Raw genomic sequence first — 16,314 nt, forward strand, 5'->3', positions numbered from 1 at the left:
TATTAGCAACAAACAAGTGGAATTTGAAGTTAAAAACAATACAATTTACATTAGCACCCCAAAATTGAATACTTAGGTATAAATCTAACAAAATATGTATAAGATCTATGTGAAGAAAACTATAAAATTACGATGAAAGAAATAAAAGAACTAAATAAATGGAGAGATATTTCATGTTAGTGGATAGGAAGATTCAGTATAGTTAAGTGTCAGTTCTTCACAACTTAATCTATAGTTCAGTGCAATCTCAGTCAAAATCCCAGCAAGCTATTTTCTGCATATTGACAAAGTGATTTGAAAATTTATATGGAGAGGCAAAATACCAAGAATAGCTAACACTATATTGAAGAAGAAGAACAAACTTGGAGGACTGATATTACCTGACTTTAAGGCTTACTGTAAAGCTATGGTAATCAAGACAGTGTGGTACTGGTGAAAGAATAGACACATAGATCAATGGAACAGAATAGCAAGCCCAGAAATAGACCTACATAAATACAGTCAACTGCTCTTTGACAGATGACTGTTATCTAAAATATATAATTAACTCTTAAAACTCAACAATAATAAAATAATCAAGACATAGACCAAAGACCTTAAAGACACTTCACCAGAGAAGATACACACATGGCAAATAAGCATATAAAAATATATTCCACCTAATATGTCATCAGGCAAACTAAAGTAATAATGAGATAGCACTATACACCTATTAGAATGGCAAAAACCCAGAACACTGACAGCAGCAAATGCTCACAAGGACAAGGAGCAACAGAAACTCTCATTTATTGTTAGTGGTAATGTAAAATGGTACAGCCACTTTGGAAAATGGTCGTTGATTGCTTACAAAACTGAGCGTATTCAGCAGTTGCACTCCTTGATATTTACCCGAAATAATTGAAAACTTACGTCCATGCAGAAACCTGCACATGGATTTTATATCAACTTTATTCATAATTTGCAAAACTTGGAAGCAACCAAGTCTTCCTTCAGTAGGTGAATGGATAAACTGTGTACATCCAAACAATGGAATATTATCCAGCACTAAAAATAAGTGAGCTATCAGTCCATGAAAAGACATGAAGAACCTTAAATTAATGTTACTAAAGTGAAAAAAGCCAATATGAAAAGGCCAAATACTGTGTGATTCCACCTGTATGACATTATAGAAAAGGCATACCTATGGAGACAGCAAAAAGATCGGAGACTGGGAAGGAAGAAGGGATGAATAGAGTACAGAGGATTTTGGGAGCAGTGAAACTACTTTATGTGAGACTATAATGGTATATACATGTCTTTATACATTTGTCAAAATCCATTGAACTTACAATACCACGAATGAACTCTAGTGTAAACTAAGGATTTGGGGTAATAATGTGTTGACGTAGATTCATTAGTTGTAATGAGTATACCACTCTGGTGGGGTATGTTGATAATGGGGGAGGCTATGCATGTGTTGGGGCAGGATGTATATGGGAAAATCTCTGTATCTTCTGCTCAATTGCTGTGAACCTAAAACTCCTCTAAAAATACTTTATTTCAAAAGAGAATTATGAGGCATTATCAATTAAAAAAAAAAAAGAATGAAACCTGATACCTGCTGAAACATGGATGAGCTTTGAAAACATTTTGCTAAGAGAAAGAAGCCAGACACAAAAGGACAAATGTATGATTCCACTTATATGAAGTACCTAGAATAGTCAGATTTATAGAGACAGAAGTAGAACAGTTATTACCAGAGTCTGGGGAGAGCTGAGAATGGGGAATTATTGTTTAACGGGTTCAGAATTTCATTCTGGGATGATGAAAAGTTCTGGAGATGGATAGTAGTGATTTTGCACAACGATGTGAATGTACTTAATGCCGCTAAATTAGTACACTTGAAATGGTTAAATGGTAAATTTTATGTGTATTTTACCATAATTAACAAAAGAAACATCTTTCTTGGCTCTTCCCCAGGCATACTGAATCAGAGTCTCTAGGGATGAGACTCAGAAGGCTGCATTAAAAAAAAAAAAAAAAAGCTTTTCAGGTAATTATTATGCATAGTTTAGGTTAAGAGCAACTGATACATAGGATTATATAATGCAAAATAGGATAAACTGGATTTTGTTGGTATGTCTTTAAAGAAATTTATATTTTATACATTCAACTATTAGAATTTGTACCTCATTGAATATGGTAATGTGAATAATGACTACTCATAATTATTTAGTACCATTTAAAGTACTTTCAGATAATGATTTCATTTGATCATCACAGTATCCTCTGGAGACGGGTCATGACATTGCCATTTTCAGGTGAGAAACTTTGAGATCTAGGAGATTTAATGACTTACCTAAGATCACATTGGTAAAGTCAGACCTCCAAGACTGACTACAGCTCCTATTATTAACTCCGTTGGCAGTCTCCAAGAAAATAGCAGGTTTTATTTAAGTTATAAAGATCCCATGGATTTAATTGTTTTGTGAACTGAAAAATGTGAAGTTATTAAATAAATGATAAGACTTAATACTTTATTTTGCAGACAAGACTTTATCATTTCACAGTTCTGCTGTTTTTACCATGTTGGCAATATTAATATTTATAAAATTAAGCTATATTGATTCTATATTAGGAGGTATTTTTGAAGTATAAACGTGTGATACTTAACAAATATTAATTGCCAATTATTAGGAAATGTGAAGCTAATTCATCATTTTTGTTTTCTTACATGGAAATGATCTCTATACCTAACCATTTGTGCATAGTATACTTTCCATAAATGTGACTGTTCTTTTAGAGCTTCTTGTTGAAGAATGTATTTGTCACAGTTGAGCCCAGCAGTCAGTAGACTCCCTTTTTTTGCCAGGGACATCCAGCCATGTTCTAGAATAGTAGAAAGATGTGGGGGAAAGCCACTTCTAACATTTCCATTTTACACTTATACTCCTTGTAATCTTACCATCGTGGAATTGGGCACTCCTTACTGGGCTACAGTCTTCAAAGAATTAAAATATCTTTAATTTCTACTGGATAGTATGGATGTCTGGGGTAAAAAAGAAGAGATTTATTTGTTTTCTTGTGATATTTATTTTACAGTGATTTACTATCTAACCACTTCTTGCTATTTTGATAAGATAGAGGCATTGTATGATAATTATTAAAAATAAAATTTTAGATTTGTTTACCCATACATTAAACTGATTGCTAATTTCGTGTCTCAAAGATATCGCAAGCATAATGAAGTCCAGAACTAAACTCTTAATCTCCTTATTTCCATTCCTGTTTACTAAAAGTCAGTTCTTCTTAAAGTAAATACATATGCATCTGGTATATTTCGCTAGTCTCCCCTTTATGTCTGTATGTGCTGTTCCTTTTACCTAAAACATTATCCCTCTTACCTCATCAACCCACTTTTCAGTTAAATCCTATTCATTCATCAGGTTTCTGCTTTTTAATCTTCCTTTCCAGAATCACTAGGTTAACTCGGGCTCCCGTTTATAGCCTCATCTTTAATAAGAACAACAATACAGCTACAGCTAACATTTACTAAACACTGACTGTGTATTGGTATGTTACATTATCAGAAGGATTACATAATTTGCTCAGGGTTACATCCTGATAATTGAAAGAACTGAAATTTGAATTTAGACAGTTTAGCCCACATTTAACCTCTTTACTGCTCTACCTCTTATATAGTTATTTTTGTGATTAATGTCTTGTTCCCCTCCTGTACACTAAGCTCTGTGAGGGCAGGGACTATGTCTATCTTATATTCTTAGTATCTAGCACAATATCTCTTGAACACATGCATGTGTACATGTATCATATTTGAGATATAGCCTCATTTCCTCAGTAAGTATGAAAATGGATAAAATTTACAAGTGGAATTCACAAATGACATTGTTTTACCTTCAAATAAAAGTATAAGTATGGAGAAATCTATTTAGTTCATCTAGTAAATCAGTTTGCTGTTAGTGGTCATACATCAAGGAACCTGATCTGTTTGGAGAAGTTTGAATTTGAAAAAGTTGTCTCCCCTGCTTTTATGCCTTTGATTGTCTAGATTTTAGAATCTAATCCTTAGATTCTAAATTGGTGAACCTTATTAGAAAGATATTCAAGTCAAAAACTGCCATCTTTTGGAATTTTTAGCAAAACTGCCAAAGAATAGACAATGGGCACACATATGTTCTGATTTACTACTCCAGCTTTAGGGATGCCTGTTAGAATGGGATTGAAACTTAAAATAGGATAGGATGGATGGGAGCATTGGGAGAAAAAACTGGGAATTTTGTAAAGAGCTGTTCTGCCTGTGTCAAGACATTACTGATAAGGGATTTCTGCCACATCTGAAAGACTCTTGAGTGTGAAGATTGAGAAAATGCTTGAAGAACTAAAAACCAGAGATTCTTTTCTTGAGTCAGTTCTTTGTTTTATTGGTGGGAACTCTGTTATCACAGAAAGTAATACAAAATTTGTTTGGGAAGGTCATACTTGCTGTTTTTAAAGCAAAACAAATGAAAGATGATATGAACTTGGGCACTTAACACATGTTTGGAATTTAATGTGTGTAGTTAATTTCTGTGGGAAAGGACTTTGAATATTGTCTTTCCCATAGCTAAAGTACACACAGCAAAAAAGCAATCATGAAAATTTTTATTTAAATGAAAATTAAATTTTAATTAAATTTTTATTTTACATGTACACATATACATAAAATGTTACAAAAGTGCATAAATATGACAATTATTTTCAGTACAGTTTTCCTTTGAGGGGAGAGGGTGGTTGGTTTATTCTTCTCCCTTTTTTCTTCCCTTCCATCCACATCCCTGCTGTGCCAAGACCCTGTAACCCATGTTAATAACCTAGGTTATATTATTCCATATTTTTCTCCATGTCGTCATGTTCACATAGAAATGTATATCTATAATACATTATACATGCATGCCTGTGTGTGTATGTATGTGTGTGTTTTTTAGAGTGTTCTCTGTACTTTAAATTTTTCTGTCTCAAGAATACCTTGTGGACATCTGTCAGATGTCATAAGTCTAATTTATTCTCTTTAATGGATCTGTAGTTGTATTAGTTTGCCAGGGCTGCCTTAACAAAGAACCACCTACTGGGTGGCTTAAACAACAGAAATTTATTTTATTATAATTATGGAGGCTAGATGTCCAGGATCAAGGTGTTGGTAGGATTGATTTCTTCTGAGGCCTCTCTCTTTGGCTTGTAGAAGGCTGTCTTCTGTGTCTTCACATGGTCTTCCCTCTGTGTATATGTGTGTCTAAATTTCCTCTTTTTGTAAGAACACCAGTCATGTTACTAGGGCCCACCCTAATGACCTCATTTTAACTTAATTACCTCTTTAAAGACACTATCTCCAAATCCAGTCACATTCTGAAGGACTGGGAATTAGGACTTCAACATGAAGATTTAAGGGACTACATTTCAGCCCATAATAACATTTCATAATTTATTCAAACATTCTGTTACTGATAGATATTTACAGTATTGCTAGATTTTTGCCACTGTGAACAGTGGTACAGTATGTATATCCTTTTATTTCTATAGGATAAATTTCCAAGAATATGTTTGCTGGCTCATAGGGTATATTTGTACTAGCAGTGTAATAGAACAACTTTTTCCTAGCATTTTTTGTCATTGACCATTTTAATTTTTGCTAGTGTTATTGATCATTTTAATTGTTGCTAGTCTAATAGAAGTAAAATGAAATCTTATTGATCTTTTAATTTGTATTTCTTATAATTCTGTTGTATTTCAGGGTAATTTTATGTTTGTATTGAGAAATTTTTAAATGTCAAGCTTCAATGAGATTGTAAAAAGTTATTTTAAGGAGAACAACTTAAATTATCATCTAAGCATGTTGCCAATTTCTACTTAATAATGAGCTGAGTTTCAAAAGTTAGTTTGTGAATTGCTTGGGATTTGAAATGCCCTCTCTTAGAGAGGCAATACTATAACTAGTGATTAGATTCTCAACCCACCTGACAAAACATGTTTAACTCAATGATATAGCTAATACTGCATGGAACTTAACATTCATTTCATAAGTATACCATAAACAGAACTCTTCTGAATTATCCTAATGGGGTTAGGGGCTGTGGCTTCTGGAAAAGGGTGCAAGAAGACTAGTAGTGGGCAAGAAGTGGAATGATAGATGACATGGTAGTTATTATGAAATGTAGATAGGAAACAGACCTAGATCTGTTGGGGGAGAGATAATATTTCTGGATTAACCGCCAATTATGTGTTTACATAAAACATTCATTAATTGTGTGTAAGTAAATTGTTTTGTGTAGTTTGAATAATAAGATATTCAATTTATAGAAAAGCTTAGATATACTAAAAAAAAAAGACTATCACATGTACTTTACATCTGTAGTTTCCTTTTACTTGTACATATTTGATGTCTCATTTCAGTAGATTGAGGTTCAAAATATGATATTTTTAAAGCAAATCAAATGGCTAGTATCCTCATTAAAATATAAGATCAGTGAGAGCAGGGATTTTGTATATCTTGTTCACTGTTAGATCTCTGACATTTAGAATAGCATCTTGTACATAGCGGACCTTCAATAAATATTTATCAAGTGAGTCCCAGTTGAGGGGAAAACTCTTTTCTTCTTTTCATGTTTTTACCGCCCACCCCCCGCCATTGATAAATATAAGAAAAGAGACTGAACGTGAGTCAAGGTTTTATTTTAATGATCCATAGCAAACCATTCTTGTTGCATAGACTACCAGCTACTTTAATGCAGGACTTGTCAAAGTATTGTCGGTGGCTTTAGAGCTCAGACACAGTTCCCCAAAGTGGGGCCCGTTCTGCTCACAGTTCCTTCTTAAATTTTTTTTTTATTTCTTTCCCTTTGCTTTGACTCCAGTTACATATACTGCTTAATATTGCCCAACAGGTCACAGAGGCTCTTCACTTTTTTCAGTCTTCCCTCACTCCCTATCTGTGCTTCATTTCGGGACATTGTATTGCTGTGTTTCTGAGTTCACTTATATTTTCTTTTGCAATATCTAGTCTGCTATTAACCCTGTCCAGTGTATCTGTCATTTCAGTTATTATATTTTTATTTATGGAAGTTTTATTTGGGTATTTTTTGTGTATTTTTTCCTCATTATGTTTACTATTTCCATTTTTAAGCATATGGAGTATTTTTATACAGTAGTACCCCCTTATCTGCAGTTTTCCTTTTCATTTCAGTTACCTGGGGTCAACCACAGTCTGAAAATGTTAAATGAAAAATTCCAGAAATAAATTTTTCTTAAGTTTTAAACTGCATGCTGTTCTGAGTGGTGTGAAGAAATCTTGTGCTATCCCACTTGGGATGTGAATCATACCTTTGTCCAGCGTATCCACACTGTATCTGTTCCCCACCCATTAATCACTTGCTAGCCATCTCTGTTATCAGATCGACTGATGGAGTATGGCAGTACTTTGTTCAAATAACTCTTCTTTTACTTAATAATGGCCCCAAAGTGCAAGAGTGGTAATGCTGGCAATTTGGACATGCCAAAGAGAAGCTGTAAAGTGCTTTAAGTGAAAAGGTAAAAGTTCTCAACTTAATAAGACATTTTATCATCTCATGTGATTACAAGAAGAATAATGACGAGCACAGTACAATAAGATATTTTGAGAGACCACATTCACATAACTTTTGTTACAGTATATTATAATTATTCTATTTTATTATTAGTTATTGTTAGTAATCTCTTTGCCTAAAGTATAGATTAAACTTTTATCATAGGTATGTATGTATAGAAAAAAACATAGCGTATATACATAGAGTTTGGTACTATCTATGGTTTTAGGCATCCACTGGGGGTCTTGGAATATATCTTCTGTGGATAAGGGGGATCTACTAGATATTTTAATTTTTTTTTGTCTGCTAATTCCATCGCCTTTGTCATTTCTGTTTCAACTGTTAACCTTTATTCTGCTTTTGGTTCGTATTTTCCTGCATGCCTGGTAATTTTTGATTGGTTGTCAAAAATTGTGAATTTTACATTTGTTGGGTGCTGGATTTTGTTATATTCTATAGTGTTCTATCTTGTTCTGTCAAGAAATTAAGTTATTTAGGATAAGTTTGACCCCTTTGAGACTTTTGAGCTTTAAGCTTTGTTAAAGCAGATCCAAAGCAGTCTTTTAGTTTTACTACTGAGGCAGCATTTTCCTGAGGCCTTTACGTGATACCCCTTGTATTATGGGATCTGTCCACTTTGGCTGGTGGGAACATGAATTATTCCCAGCCCTGTGTGAGCTCCAGAAATTGTTTTGTCTACTGCTTTCTGGTGGTTCTTTACTGGTCTTGGAGAATTTTTCACATGTGTACATCAGTATTCAAACCAGGGATTTGAGGAGACTCTGCAGATTTCTGGAGCTTTCTCTGTCTTGCATAGTCTCGTACCCTGCCCTACATATTCTAACCATCTTCAACTCTGATTCCTACTTGTCTCCTCAACTTAAGGAGATTGCTGGGCCTATTTGAGTTATTATTCCATTCTGTCTCTGCTTGGTAGCCTGAAAATTGCTTCCAGGCAGAAGCTGGGCAATAATAGGGCTCACCTCCTTTGTTTCCCTTTTCTTTAAGCATATTACAGTCCCGAGCTGACTGTTTCAAGTGGGGAGTTAATTCTGGTCCCTGTTGCTCCATCATGGCTAGGAGGCCTGTTCCTAGGGGCCTTGCTGTAAATGCTGAAAGTAGATAGAAAAAATGGAAATTGGGGGAAGAGGAGTTATTAGGGGCAGGGAAGGTGGTCCCACTTGTCCTAGCTGGCAGTTCAGCACCCTTGCAGCTTTTTTACACTTCCCCAGTCCTTCCCCCAATCTGTCGTCTACTTCCAATTCCTTCCCAAAAGGATTCTGAAAGGGAATCCCCAAACAAACAATGTCTGATTTCAGTACACTTCCCACAGTCTGTGCTTGTCAGATTTATCCTTGGTCACCTTATTACTTATATAATATCCACTTTGGTTAGAAACAGAAAGAAGAGAAGCGTACTCATTAGACAGCCACTAAAACTTTATTAAAAATAAAAGCTAGTAATAGGATACCTATTAGGTGTACAGTATGTGCCCATAGTATGCATTATAGACAAAAATTTATGAAAAAGACACAGCCCCTGTCCTCTAGGAGCATTCAGTTCATTGAGGGAAACAGTATTCATCAATGTTCAACTACCGACAAAAGAAAAGATAACTTGGGGAAGACAACAGGAATTCTAACTGGAAGGTGGAGTGAATTGATACAATAGCAAGGCTGTAAAAGGGTCATTAGAATTTCAGCTGGTAGGGTTAAGAGGAAAGGACATGCAAAGCAGGGGCCACGTGTAAGAAGGCGTGGAAGTGTGAAAGTGTGTTCTGGGAGGAGTTGCAGGGGAAGCCCTTGCTTGTCCTCAGCTTAGACTTCAGCTTAAACATCATTTCATCAGAGAGAATTTCCCTGTCAAATCTAAATTAGGTTATTCCTGTTCATAAAACTTTATTTCCTTTATACAGTTATAATAGTTTGTTGTTTAATATTGTTCTCATTCACTAAGTTGTAAACCACACAAATGCAGGCAAGGCTTGCTCTCTTTTATATTCCAAATGCATATGTCTAGAACATAACAGGCTCTCAGGAAATATTTTCTGAATGAATATGTCAGGCAGTATGCTAGACTCGCATTGTTGAATGAAGTGCCAGACAAAGGTGTCAGTAATTGTCTCTTAAACCTTTATCGAAATAGGTAAAATGTTCATGCAAAATGTATGAAATAGCAATAGTAACAAATTGTTGATGCAGAATTGGGCCAGTATTTCCTTTACTGTCTGTGTTCTCCCTCCCTTCTCAAACTACAGTTGCATCTTTTCCCTTTACTAAAGTTCTTCCAAAAGCAGGCTGCGTTGAGAATCCTTCTTCCCCTCTGTCTTGTCCCAGTTACTCCTCAACTACTTGCAACTTGGATTCTGCTCCTCCTACTCTATTCATATTCTTCTCTCAGAGGTCACCAGCTGTGTGCTAATTGTTCATTAATTGGTCTTTTCAAAGTATTCTGAGTTTCGCAGCATTTAAAACTCCTGGACATTGGTTTTTGTTTTGCCTCAACTTCATCTGCTTGCTGCTTGGATGTTGGTGCTGCCCAAGATACCATCCTGTCCTTCATTGCTCCTTGGTCTACCCTGGACTGGGAGATTTTTCCCTAGTTTGTACTATTTCCTCTAAGTGATCGAGTGAACTCTTTTTTCATCAGTGAAAAAAATATTACAAATTGGGACTAAGTTATTTGTAAATATTCATTAAATAAGCCTTTTTTACTTCTTGTAGTCTTGACAGCTAGCAGATTAATAAGTAAATTTGTCTTTTGTGTGTGTTTTTATTTTTATTTTTTATTTTTCAATTACAGTTGATATTCAGTAGAATTTTATATTAGTTTCATGTGTACAGCCTAGTGGTTAGACAAGTAAATTTATCTTTACGATAAACACCCAATAGTTAGGTGGTCTTTGCTACTTGAGTATTTGAAACACTTTAAAATCAATTGTTAAAAATATTTCAACTTCGTTTCCTTAGACACAGTACAAGAACCTTAAACTGAGGTGTTAAAGTTGAATTTCTTTTCTGCAAAATATTATCTACCCTCTTCTATATTTCTTACCCTGGTTAAGTTGGTGGTTCTCTCTCATTGCTGTCCCCACTGCCCCAAAAAAGCAGTTATCCAAACCCACCTCCTCACTTTTCTACCTCCCACTGTTTCTGCCTTTAGTTTAGGGCTTCATTGTTTCTTTTTATAGAGCTTACAACATCCTTCCAACTTGTTTTGCTTCCTTCAACCTCATCTTCGTTTTAACCCGTCCCACATATCAACACCAAAGAAATTCTTCAGCATACAGATCTAATTATGTCAGTGTCTTGTTTAAAAAATCATCAATTCTTTTCTGCTTCCATGATCACTTCCCAACTTCTTAGCATGACATACAAGCTTGCCCTTGCCAGTCTAGCTTTCCCCACATGTACTCTTTGGTCTAACTCTTGTAGTTTCCTCAACACATCATTTTGTCTTGACATCTATGTTTTTTTTTATTTGCTAGCTCTTTTTAGTAAAAGGCCTACTTCCTTATCTGCTGCCTATCGTACCTTATTTATCCTTTATGCCCCAGTTAAAGTATGCTTTACTTGTGAAGACTTCTGATACTCTTCACACACCATCAGTAAGGGTCATTTTTTTTTTTTTTTGATCATCACTGTACCTTAAATATAACTCTCTTTTAGCCTCATCACACTGTGTGAAGTCACTTGTTTACATGTCTAGCTCATCTGTAACCTGAAATCTTTGAGGGCAGATGCAATGTCCTCATTCATTTTTGTGTCTCTAGCAAATAAGAGAAGCTTAAGGGAAAAAAAAGATTGTTACCTACATGGACCTAAAGGCTAATTAACAGGCCCCCCAAAATGGGAAAATATTTAATCCATTTTATTTATGGAAAAGATATAAGTTCTCTATTTGTTGATTTTTGTCTTTAAAAAATTTTTTGCAAAGGATTTCTGCTTTGATTTTTAAAAAACCTTGGCATGAGGATAAATAAGCATCTGAAACATCAAACATTAATTAAACATTCATAACACCAAGAAAGATTTAACAATCCAAATCTTTATTATTTGCTATTGTAAGGGTTTTGAGAATACCAATTTCATTCCAAATTCTCCTGTTATGTTTATAAATAAAAGTAGCAGATCTGGGCTTGAGATATGACAAAATACAATTTAGAAGCTTTTCTAATTCTTTAGAGAGCCATTAGCAAGAAAAGGCTATTAAAGATTCATCAGAATTCACCATGGTGTTTTCTGTCAATTTACTCAAGGGGTTTCTGAATCCACTTAGAGGACTCATGTATCAAACAAGTAGGAATTGATTTAGACTGGATCCCTTTGCTTTTTCAGTTCCACAAAATCTGGCAATAATAGCCAACAAAGTTGCTTCTGAATCTTAGAAATTACTAGAGACAAAATGAACTGTCAAGATGGAGGCAAGCAGACCTTAAGGAAGGTTTAAAATTCAATGGGTGGCATTTTTAATTGAATATGATTATTATACCTTATAAGAAGTACTGTCATGAATATATGAATTTCTTATTCATGTCTATCATTAATTCTTTAGTGAAATTTTTGCGTTATGTAAAATACATAAATTACCTAAAGTAATTGCATTTTTAAAAGTATGTTTTCTATGTTGATATAGATAAGCATAACATATATGTTTTTAAAAACTGTACGTAAAGGAAAACTCATAGTTTAAACTCAATTCTAAGTGCTTATTTTAATTGTTCACACACACACACAACATAGACATACAAACACACCCTCAGTAAATATCAGCTGTAGATGGCTTCAGAAGGCTGTCATAGATTTGGCAGGGCAACGTATTATGTATAGTCTGGAATAATTTGGATCATTCGATGTATTAAATATCTTTGAGTACCATTTAGATGGAATGGAACACTTTAGCTGTAACACTGCCTCATAGAAGAGAAATATTTTTTTATTCTTTCTGTATAGGAAATGTAATAGTACTTCTGTCTGCTCATTAAAAAAATCTCTTAACAGTATCTTCCTTGAAAGAATAAAAAGCAAAGTCTCTGTATTTCAGGAATTGGTACTCTGCTTATCTTTAAACATTTATCATTGCCCATGTTTTTCAGTCAGGGTTTGAAGTGTTGTTTTTGTTCTTAAGAAAATAAAATAATTATTTGTTAGTCTCTTGTAGAAATGAAACTTGTGATCCTAATTTGACAGATTTAAGATGCAATAAAAATTAATGTCCAGAAACTTAGAACAGTTGGCATCATGCATTATTTACCTAATAGTTTTTATTTGGTTATTAGTAACCTTCAATGAATAAAACTGTCTGAATTTGAATTTCTAAAATTTTATGTGTCATACAAGGTGTAACATTTGAATTATAGGTACCTAAATTATAAACATTATCAAGTTTTTTGTTTGTTTTCTTAAACCATAGTATTTCACCACTGTGATTATATACAGTTTATTTGATTCTACATAATAAGTATCTGTTATAGTTCTAACTGCCTTTAAATGTTGACTGGTTTCTGCTTTAAGGGTTTATACTTCTGAAATCAACCAGACTCTTTAGCGTTATACACCACCCCTCCACTGCAGTCTTTAACCTCTCAAAGTCATCCATGAGGGTTCACTACCTATGGCAGCTATAGCCTTACAAGATGTACTTCTCAAATAATAAGACTTAAAAATTGAAATTACTCCTTGACCTGCAGAACGGAAACAACATTAATCTCGTTGTACATCTCCATCAGAGCTCTTGAAAGGAATTTTTTTTTTTTCTGAGCCATAGTTCTCAACAGTGGGCTTAAACAATTCAATAAACCATGTTGTAAACAGATTTGCTGTCATCTAGGCTTTATTGTTCCATTTACAGAGCATAGGCAGAGTAGATTTAGCATAATTCTTAAGGGCCCTAGAATTTTCAGAATGTGAGCATTGGCTTCACCTTAAAGTCGCCAGCTATATTAGCCTCTAAGTAGAGAGTCAGCCTGTCCTTTGAAGCTTTGAGGGACATTGACTTTTCCTCACTAGCTATGAAAGTCTTAGTTGACATCTTCTTCCAATACAAGGCTGTTTTCATCTACATTGATAATCTGTTGTTGAGCATTGCCACTTTCATTAGTTATCTTCTGGATATCTTGCTGCAGCTTCTACAGTAGCATTTGCTGCTTTACCTCACACTTCTGTATTATGGAGATGGCTTCTTTCCTTAAACCTCATGAACCAACGAGCTAGCTTCAAACTTTTCTTCTGCACCTTTCTCACTTCTCTCAGCCTTGATAGAATTAAAATGAGTTAGGCCTTCCTCTGGATTAGGCTTTGGTTTAAGGGGAAATTGTGGCTGATTTGTTTGTTTGCTTTTTCTGCCTACAGCACCTGGTATTCCTACGTGGTCTGCCATCCAAGTAGTAACCAGGCCTGACCCTGCTTAGCTTCTGAGATCAGATGAGATCAGGCATGTTCAGGGTGCCATGGCTGTAGACTTGGTTTAATCGTCTACTCAGACCACTGAAACTTTCCCCATATCAGCAATAAGACTGTTTTGCTTTATTACCATTTGTGTGTTCGCTGAATTGGCACTTTTAATTTCAAGAACTTTTCCTTTTCATTCACAACTTGGCTAAGAAGCCTACCTAGGTAGGTAAGAAGCCTACCTAGCTTTTGACCTATTTCAGGTTTTGACATGCTTTCCTCAATAAGCTTAATAATTTCTAGCTTTTGATTTAAAGTGAGATATGTGTGATTCTTCCTTATACTTATACACTTAGAGGCTATTGTTGGATTATTGACTGGCCTAATTTCAAAATTGATGTGTTTAAAGGAATAGGGAGGTCTGAGGAGAGAGAGAAACACTGAACCGCCCAGTCAGTGGAGTAGTCAGAACTCACAGAGCGTTTAAGTTCACTGTCTTATATGGATCCAGTTGGTGGTGCCCCCAAACAATTAAAATAGTAACATCAAGGTCACTGATCACAGATCATGATAACAAATATAATAATAATGAAAAAGTTTGAAATATTGCAAGAATTACCAAAATGTGATACAGAGACAAGAAGTGAGCAAATGCTGTTGGAAAATGGAATTGATAGACTTTCTTGATGCAAAGTTGCCACAAACCTTCAATTTGTAAAAAAAATACAGTGCAAAGCTCAGTAAAGTGAAGTGCCATAAAATGACATGTGCTTGTGTATCCAGCCCCTAACAGAGGGTCTGGTATTTAATAGATTCAATAAGTCAGTTAAATGAATGAGATTAATTCTGCCTTAGAAAGAGACAAGAAACAAGAATGAATGTATTCCCAAATGAGATGAGATCTGAGTTTTAAAAGTTAAATAGGTAGATGAAAGGGTAAGAGAATGAATGAATGGTGTGGAGAACAGTGAGTGAAACTGCCTGCCTTGTTTCAGCAAACTGTAAATAGTTTGAATTGCTTCAGCATAAAGTGTAAATTGAAGAGCAGGTGGAGATGGAGCCTTATTAATGAAGAATTATGTTGTTTTCATGGGTTTCTTTGAAAAAGAACATTGTTTTTATTTTTTTTAAATAATCCAATTAATTTACATTTTCATTAACACTTTCTAAAATGTATTTTGGGATACCTAAACCATTTCCTCAAAGGACTTTAATATTTTTAAAAGTTAATTATAATTCTTGTTGATTAAGTATTTTTCATTTTAATATTTATCTCTAGCATTTTAGGTTTATGTTGGATTTTTACTGTATTTATAATTTCATATAATACATTAGGGTCCTTTGTGTAATCAATGAGTGAAATGATTTTACCTTTTCAGATTATAAAGATTCACAGTGCTGCATTTGCATTTATGACATGCTGATGTTTAATTATGACAACATATTTCAAGCCAGGTTTTATATAGAAGCCACTGTATAAATAGATGCAGTTCATGGGCATTCTGCTCCTTATGCTGATGGGGCCACTAGGATGCTCCCAGACTCCTTCAGGTTTGAAAGTCAAGGATTTAGGAAAGGAGCTCTGGCCTAGATGCTGGGAGGCCCAGGTTCAATACATAAAGCATTACCAGTTACCTGTAGAATTGTGGGTGTCTCCTTTTTATCATCTGCTAAATAGAGGGACTGAGTTAACTGTGTTCTAAATCCCCTTTTAATTCTAATATGATGTGATTTTGTAAATCTCCAACTATAATTTGTGATGCTAGAGCCTTGGACAGGAATGTAACCCCAAATTAGAGCTTCATTTTCCAGGACTACATCTTAGTGAAACATGTCATCCGTGACAGTTTAACTTCTTCGTTTCGTATTTGGATGTCTTTTATGTCCTTCTCTTGCCTGATAGCATTTGCTAGAACCTCCAATGTTATATTGAATAACAGTGGTGATAGTGGACAGCCTTGCCTTGTTCCTGATCTTAGAGGGAAGGTTTTAGTTTTTTACCATTAAGTATAATGTTGGTTGAGGGTTTGTCGTATATTGCTTTTATTATGTTAAGGTACTTTCCTTCAATACCAATTTTGTTAAGTGTTTTGATCATAAACGGATGCTGTATCTTGTTGAAGGCTTTTTCTGCATCTATTGATATGATGATATGATTCTTATTTTTTAATTTGTGTGGTGTATCACATTAATCGGTTTGTGTATGTTGAACCATACCTGTGCCTCTGGGATGAAGCCCACTTGATCGTGGTGTATAATCTTTTTAATACATTGCTGTATTCAGTTCGCTAGTATCTTATTTAGGATTTTTGCATCTGTGTTCATGAGAG

The 16,314-nt window shown here is 34.6% G+C and overlaps 1 protein-coding gene and 1 pseudogene across 3 annotated transcripts in view; one reads left to right on the plus strand and one right to left on the minus strand.

Annotated features, from left to right (window-relative positions):
* Positions 1-16,314, plus strand: part of SOS1 (SOS Ras/Rac guanine nucleotide exchange factor 1) — a 118,066-nt gene that overhangs the window by 16,954 nt on the left and 84,798 nt on the right. The gene's annotated exons all lie outside the window — the stretch shown is intronic.
* LOC112477950 lies at positions 13,937-14,055 on the minus strand (annotated as a pseudogene).

The sequence above is a fragment of the Pteropus alecto genome, unplaced genomic scaffold, assembly GCF_000325575.1.
Source record: "Pteropus alecto unplaced genomic scaffold, ASM32557v1 scaffold131, whole genome shotgun sequence".
Classification (NCBI taxonomy): domain Eukaryota; kingdom Metazoa; phylum Chordata; class Mammalia; order Chiroptera; family Pteropodidae; genus Pteropus; species Pteropus alecto.